Source organism: Magnolia sinica, chromosome 6 (assembly GCF_029962835.1).
Source record: "Magnolia sinica isolate HGM2019 chromosome 6, MsV1, whole genome shotgun sequence".
Classification (NCBI taxonomy): Eukaryota; Viridiplantae; Streptophyta; class Magnoliopsida; order Magnoliales; family Magnoliaceae; genus Magnolia; species Magnolia sinica.
The window spans coordinates 57,119,264-57,128,069 of NC_080578.1; positions in this window are offsets into that span (position 1 = coordinate 57,119,264).

The following is an 8,806-nucleotide window of genomic DNA, read 5'->3' on the forward strand; positions in this document are numbered from 1 at the left end:
GCCCCATTGGTAAGCGTGCTCGGGACACCTACTCACCATCCCGCTCAGCTCGTAGGGACATGTTCACCAATTTAGCATATGTGTGGATGTTAGCACAACACATCTTAGTGCAGGTGTTAGCCCACAACCCTTCAGAGAATCGTCGCATTCTCATTAGCACATTAGCCAAAATCAAGGGAGCATATCTAGCTAGCTTCGTTATAAGGCTCGTATCCTAGTCTGTACCATTCTGTAAGCTTCTGCAGTCCTCTCAGTTGGATTCCGGTGACCCGCGATCTTTTATCAGTAATTGCGCGCAACCCCGAGTCGTATCCCATATTCCAGAGTCGGATAGACTCAAAACTTATATCCTTATGACCGCACCGTCGCCGTGATTCCAACACAGCGTCTTGCATACCAATCCGATACCCTAGCAGGGAGATGTGGGCCCGCGTTCAGTTCAAGGAAAATGCCATGTGTTGTAAATCCCAAGAGAATCCATCACATCAATCACCTCACTTATCAAAAGTATACCTATCACTCAACCCATTACTCTTCCCTTTCCCAAGTACAAAAAGCAACCTCAAAAAGTCAACTTTCCCATCACTTCACCATCCCTCTCTCCTATCACTCCCTTACATCACTCCTCTCTCTGTCACTTCACTCCATTCCAAGCAACCTATGAGAGCCAACGTCCAAGCTCTCCATGAGTGAGCTAAGTGTGGTCCACTTCCTACCTCCCTACCTCTAATCTCCACCATCCAAGTTTTATCTCAACCCTTAAAACGTGTTCCATTAGAGCTTTTGCATGCATTGGCGGAAGAAGGATCAAAGGTGAGTGTTCTAGAGTAGATCTCAACTTTTGATGTTGGGACAAGTGGGACCCATTTTGTTGTATGTGTTGTGATCAAGAGGGGCCCATAGTGGTGGGGCCCCTCCTCGTCTCACGTTTCTCTCTCTATCTCTCTCTCTCTCTATCTTCCTCTCTTTTCCTATTTCTACGGTGATAAGGATGATGTGGTATGTGACCCACCTGATCCAATTAGCCTAGGTGAAGGGGATAACACAATATTAATTTGACCTAACCCTTTATAGGCCATCACACTAGACCCACCTTGAAGGCGTGCCCCACCCAGGGCCGTCCGTCCCTGGACGTCTAGGCCCATGGATGAAGAGAACACAAATATCAGCTTCTTCCTAAGCTGGTGGGTCCCACACGTGTGGACCCACCTCATACCATCTGAGTCGTCCACCTATTAATGGCCAGCAGCCTACAGCTGCTGGATTAATGAATAACTGTTATAGGCCCACCTCAATGTACGTATTACTCAATGTTGTCCTACCATCCACCCATTTGGCAGCTGTGGGCCCACCTCACACGTGTTGCACGTGTGAGGGATGGGGCCCATCTTATCTGCATATGTGTTGTGTCCAGACCGTCCATCCATTTTGACGTGGCCCACCATGATTAGGACGGTGGGCCCTATCATGGAGCATGTGTTCATCCACACAGTCCACCATCCAATCATGGAGCATGTGTTCATCCACACAGTCCACCATCCAGATATGGACGGTGGGACCCATTCTATGTGTTTTGTATTCTCCAGCCGTCCATCCCTTCTTGGACGTTGGATGGAGTCCCATTAAAATGATATATATATATATATATAATATTATTAATATGAAATATATTATATTATATGGTGGGCCCCACGTGGGACCCACCTGCTGTTATCTATACCGCAGGTATAGCTGTTGTGATAACCATTAGCTTGATTTGTGGCCAGATCATGGGGTATGTGTTACATGAGCCGTCCATTCGTGCAGGGCCCCACCACAATGAACATGTTTTATATGAGTCGTTCATCCCTGCAGGACCCACCTGATATATGGGTTTATCTATACCGCCCATCCGTGGGGCCCACGCTTGATGTATGTAACTTACTTCCACACTGTCCAGATGGATAGGATGGTGGGACCCACCAGATGTATATATTTTAGTCACACCTTCTAGAGTCTTTGAATGGTAGAAATCCACCCACCTTGATATTTGTGCAGCCCATCTCCTGCTAGTTGGGACTACCTTGATGCATGTATTTTATATCTCATCATCCATCTCTGGACAGTGCTGCTGGGGCATCATGATTTATCTACACCATCCACCTAGACGGTATGACCCACCATAAGTTATGTTTTGCTCCACACCATCCACCACCCAGATGCGTGGACGGTGACACCTACCCTAATAAATGGGACCCACCGTTGATGTATTTATTCTATATCCACACTGCCTACTGGTGTACCATGCTGCAAACAGTGGACATTTGAACGTCTACCATTGAAACCTGATTTTGGGGTCACAGAAGTTTTGGATTAGTATGATATTTTTTTCTCTTATGACAGGTCCATGTGACCTTATGAACAGAGTGGATGGAAGATAAACGTTATGGCGGGCCTCACCTTGATTACACTTGTGGCCCATCTGTGAGGCGCCACCTTGATATAATTGTAGCCCATCTATAAGGCTCATTGATGCGACCCATTGATGCAGCCCACTTGATGTGTATGAGGTCCATTAGTGCGGCTAATTGATGTAGCCCACTTGATGTGTATAAGGTCCATTAGTGCAGCCCATTGATGCAGACCACTTGATGTGTATGAGGCCCATTAATACGGCCCATTGATGCAGCCCACTTGATGTGTACGAGGCCCATTAGTGTGGCCCATTGATGCAGCCCACTTGATGTGTATGAGGCCCATAAGTGCGGCCCATTGATGCATCCCACTTGATGTATATAAGGCCCATGTTTGAGGCCCAATATGATGTATACCCGGCCCATGTGTTAGGGCTAGATGTGATGTATTTATGGCCCATGTGTCGAGGCCCGATATGATATATATGTGGCCCTTGTGTGAGGCCATGGGCCCACTATGCATTTAGCTCTATGCGAGCCACTCCTTGGGAGCAATGTTGGTTAAATGGCCATATTGTTGGGCAGTGATGGTTTAATGTCCACATTGTGACCTTCCCTTAGGCCTTATTAGGCTTATTATCGAGGCCAATTCTGATTGTCAAGGCCCATTGCCGATTAGCGATCGAGGCCGATTATCATGATCGATTATCGATTTCGATTAACATGACCGATTTACCGATTCTAATTATCGATCGATCCCGATTGACGTGGCTGATTGCCGATTTCGATTGACTGACCGATTGCCGATTCTGATTATCGATCGATCCCGATTATTATGGCTGATTGCTGATTCCTATTAACGTGAATGATTTGTTGATTCTGATTATCAATCAATTTCGGTTGTCGTGACCGATTGCCGATTTCGATTAACGTGACTGATTTACCAATTCTGATTATCGTCGATTCGATTATCGTGATTGATTTGTCGATTCTGATTATCGATCGATCCTGATTGTCTTGGCCGATTGCCGATTCCAATTGACGTGACCGATTTGTTGATTCTGATTATCAATCGATTTCGATTGTCGTAGCCGATACATGACCGATTTGCCGATTCTGATTATCGATCGATTTTGATTGTCATGACTGATTATTGATTTCGATTAACGTGATCGATTTACCGATTCTGATTATCTATTGATCCCGATTGTCGTGGCCGATTGCTGCTTCCAATTGACGTGACCGATTTGCTAATTCTGATTGTCGAGGCCGAGTATCGAGGCTAATTCTGATTTGTCGAGGCCGATTGTATAAGTTAATTCTGATTGTCGAGGCCAAGTATCGAGGCCGATTGTTGAGGCCGATTGTATAGGTTGACTCAAATTGACGAGCCCGAGTATCGATACTGATTCCGAGTGTGGATTCCATTTGTTGAGGCCGATTTCGATTGTCAAGGCTGATTTCAATTGCAAGGCCGATTGTCAAGACCTATATGATGTATATGTGGCCCGTATTTGAGGCCCATTGTGATGTACATTTGGCCCGTGTTTGAGGCCCAATGTAATGTATATGCGGCCTGTATTTGAGGCCCGTTGTGGTGTGTATTCAGCTCGTGTTTAAACCCCAATGTGATATATATGAGGCCTATGTGATGAGGCCCATTGTGATGCATTTGAGGGCCAAGCGATGGAGCCTGTTGTGATGTATGTTAGGTCCATGTGAAAGGCCCATCATGATGTGTATTAAGCTCTTGAGTGAGGCCCATGGTGTTGTATATTCGGCCCTTGTGTGAGGCCATGGGTCCACTGTATGTTAGGCTCTATATTTGCCATTCTTTGGCGGCAATATTGGTTAAATGTCCACATTATCGAGGTCAATTGTCGATGCCAGTTATTGATACCGATTATGAGTATGTGACTGCATAGCATCATGATGCATGCCCATACGCATCATTTGTATGTTTGTTATGAGATGTGGTTGACCATTGCATATGTCATAGTGCCGGTTGTTATAAGACTCTCTGATAGGCGGAGATTGTCTTACATGAGTGCACGGTATGCACAGGATTGATGCATGACTAGATTGTATGACTCTTGCATCTTGCATATCATGGATTACTGTATGCCCTTGTGACATTAGGCCCGTAGCCTCCACAAGCATATCATGGATAGCCAGATGAGACACTGAAAATGTTTGGTTCAAGCATCGGGTTGCCATAGATGGCCCTCAGTAAAAAATTTTAAACCCTCTTGGTGCTAGAGGACGCTCCAACGTTGAGACTGAGTGGATATACATGAGCGCCCGAGTGCCGGATACCAAGAGGCTGTGTCTCCCACTATGTTATGGTCGATTAGGAGGGGGTGTGGCCTTACCCGCCCGAGGGAGTAGGCATAACCAGGCTGAGTTTGACCAGCTTTAGGAATAGGTGTGCTATCAATGAGCCGGGTAGGTATTGGCAGACTACTGGCTAGGCGGATAGTGAGGTCTCTTCCACTTACCCAGTTGTGCTCTTGATGGGGCGGCAGGTGGTGTTGGGTGTAGTAGACCCTGGTGATGATCTCAGAGAGGAACCATGCTGATATATAGACTTATTGAGTAAGAGTTGTATACTCATTCATTCATTCATTCACTATCCACTCGAGCTGGTGGTGTGCAACTATTTGTTATGTGTACCTTCGCAATGGCCAGGATTTCTGTTGAGGCCCGTGACTAACCTTAGATCAGGAGTTTACCACATTGAGTCTGACTATCCAAATTTAGGTATGGGATTGGTTTGGATAGAAGTCCCTTATGATGGACCTCATAGTCTGTGATACTACGTACTATCATCCCAACTTCACACTCTAGCATGATCATTCCATTCGCACCGCATTTCGCATTACATCCGCAGCATATGGCATTCTGGATTACTATGTTTATGTATTTATATGGCCTAGATACGACTGACGGTATTCATGAACTTATCAGGATTTGCATATTGCATTGCATCCTTGACATCTGTTATTGTCTTATTATGTTTCGCATTGCATGGCCTTAGTATGGCTGATAGCTTTCATGTCTCACATTATATGGCCTTGGTATGGCCGATAATATTCATGTCTTACATCGCATAGCCTTGACACGACTGATAGTATTCATGAACTTACCAGTATATTTCTGCTTACTCTGATATCGTGTGATTCATGATCTTGTCAGTATTTTCGCTTACTGTGATTACTCTAATATTGCTTACTTGGCACTTACCTTACACATACTTTCACCACCCTCTAAGCTTTTTATAAGCTTATGCACGATATATGCGTACAGGTGGCGTTAGGTTGCAACAACGTTGAGCTTGGAGCATGCAGCTGTCTTCTAGAGCTTTGATTTCGATATATGTATTTCCCTTTCAGCATTGTATTCAAATGATTATATTAGTGGATATGTGATGATGATGTTGCCTTTATGATTTTTGTATACTTGTGGTTGTACTTCTTATGAGGCAAATGTACGTTGGAAAATCCTCCTTGTAGGATCCTAAGATCGGAACCTGGTGTATGGAAGCTGGGAGCCGCGAATGGGGTACTACAGAGGTCGTTGGCACCCGGTTCGGCGATCGGGATTCTTGTGAATCAGATTTCTGGGTTTGGGGTGTGTTAGAAGTTGGTATCAGAGCATAAATTGGGAATACCTGAAGATAACATCACATATCTGCTAATAGCTACCCTGCACTCTATGATTGCTGAGAACTTAGAATGGTTAGATCCCCTAGTTCGAATAACTTAGAGATTTTCTAACATAGCTCCCTACTATTGAGATTGTGAGGCTACTTAGTATTCGAGCTTTGATCATTTCTAATCTGAGATCCAAGATTAGTGGGGTCATCATAGCGTTGATGATGCATTCTAAGAGAGCGAGGTTCAGATTAGAGAGTGCTATTTGTTTATAAATTTATTATAAGTTAATATTTCCTCTTCCCTTATCTGTTCAGTAAATTTTGAGGATAAAACTTTTATTTGGATTGGAGAGTTGTAAGGCTCGTATCCTAGTCCGTACCATCCCGTAAGCTTCCGGAATCCTCTCGGTACAATTCTGGTGACCCGCAATCTTTTATTGGTAGTTGCGCTTGACCCTGAGTAGTATCCCATATTCCAGAGTCGGCTTGACTCGAAACTTGTATCCTTGCGACCGCACCGTCGCCGCAGTTCCAACGACGAGTCTTGCATACTAATCCGATACCCTAACAGGGAGATGTGGGCCCATGTTAAGTTCGAGAAAAACGCCACGTGTTGCAAATTCCAAGAGAATCCATCACATCAATCACCTCACTCACTTGCCAAAAGTACACCCATCACTCAACCCATCACTCTTCCCATTCCCAAGTACAAAAAGCAACCCTAAAAAGTCAACTTTCTCATCACCTTACCATCCCTCTCTCCCATCACTCCCTTACATCACTCCTCTCTCTCTCTCACTTCACTCCATTCCAAGCAACCCATGAGAGCCAACGTCCAAGCTCTCTATGAGTGAGCCAACTGTGGCCCACTTCCTACCTCCCTACCTCCCATCTCCTCCATCCAAGTTTCATCTCAACCCTTAAAACGTGTTCCATTGGAGCTTTAGCATGCATTGGCAGAAGAAAGATTAAAGGTGGGTGTTCTAGAGTAGATCTCGACATTTGATGTTTGGGACAAGTTGGACCCATTTTGTTGTATGTGTTGTGATCAAGAGGGGCCCATAGTGGCGGGGCCCCTCCCATATCCTCTCCCCATCTCACATTTCTCTCTCTATCTCTCTCTCTCCCTATCTTTTCCTGTTTGTACGGTGATAAGGATGATGAGGTATGTGACCCACCTGATCCAGCTAGCCTAGGTAAAGGGGATAGCACAATATCACTTTGATCCAAGCCTTTGTGGGCCATCACACTGGACCCACCTTGAAGGCGTGCCCCACCTAGGGCTGTCCATCCCTGGACATCTAGCGCCCCTGGACGAAGAGAACACAAACATCAGCTTCTTCCTAGGCTGGTGGGTCCCACACGTGTGGACCCACCTCATACCATATGGGCCGTCCATCTAGGTCCCACAAATATCAGCCTACAGTTGCTGATTGACGCAGAACTACTGTAGGTCCACCTCGATGTACGTATTACTCAATGACGTCCTATTATCCACACATTTGGCAGCTGTGGGCCCACCTCACACATACTGCATGTGTGAGGGGTGGGGCCCACCTTGTCTGCACATATGTTGTGTCCAGACCGTCCATATGTTTGGACGTGGTCTTAGACCACCGTGATTTATATATTACACTCCGACCATCCGTCCATTTTGGTGTGGCCCACCATGATTAGGACGGTGGGCCCTATCATGGAGCATGTGTTCATCCACACAGTCCACCGTCTAGATATGGATGGTGGGACCCATTCTATGTGTTTTGTATTCTCCAGCCATCCTTCCCTTCCTGGAAGTTGGATGGAGTCCCATTAAAATGATATGTGTGTGTATATATATATATATATATATATATATATATATGAAATATATTATATTATATGGTGGGCCCCATGTGGGACCCACCTGCTGTAATCAGATTGGTGGTATATCTCACACCAGCAGGTATAGCTGTTGTGATAACCATCAGCTTGATCTGTGGCCAGATCATTGGGTATGTGTTACACGAGCCGTCCATTCATGCAGGGCCCACCACAATGAACATGTTTTATCTGAGCCATCCATCCTTGCAAGACCCACCTAATATATGGGTTTATCTATACTGCCCATCCGTGGGACCCACGCATGATGTATGTAACTTGCTTCCACACTGTCCAGATGGATTGGATGGTGAGACCCACCAGATGTATATATCACACCGTCCAGAGTCTCTGGACGGTAGAAATCCACCCACCTTGATATTTGTGTTGCCCATCTCCTACTGGTTGGGACTACCTTGATGCATGTATTCTATATCACACCATCCATCTCTGGACGATGCTGTTGGGGCATCATGATGTATGTGTTTTATCTACACCGTCCACCTGAACAGTATGACCCACCATGATTTATGTTTTGCTCCACACCATCCACCACCCAAATGCATGGACGGTGGGGCCTGCACTGATAAATGGGACCCACCATTGATGTATCTATTCTATATCCACGCTGCATATCAGGTGTATCATGCTACAAACAGTGGAAGTTTGAACATCTACCATTGAAACCCGATTTTGGGGTCACAGAAGTTTTGGATTAGTATGAAATTTGTTTTTTTTCTCTTATGATAGGTCCATGTGACCTTATGAACAAACTGGATGGAAGATAAATGTTATGGTGGGCCCTACCTTGATTGCACTTGTGGCCCATCTGTGAGGCCCACCTTGATATAATTGTAGCCCATCTATGGGGCCCATTGGTGTGGCCCATTGATGCAGCCCA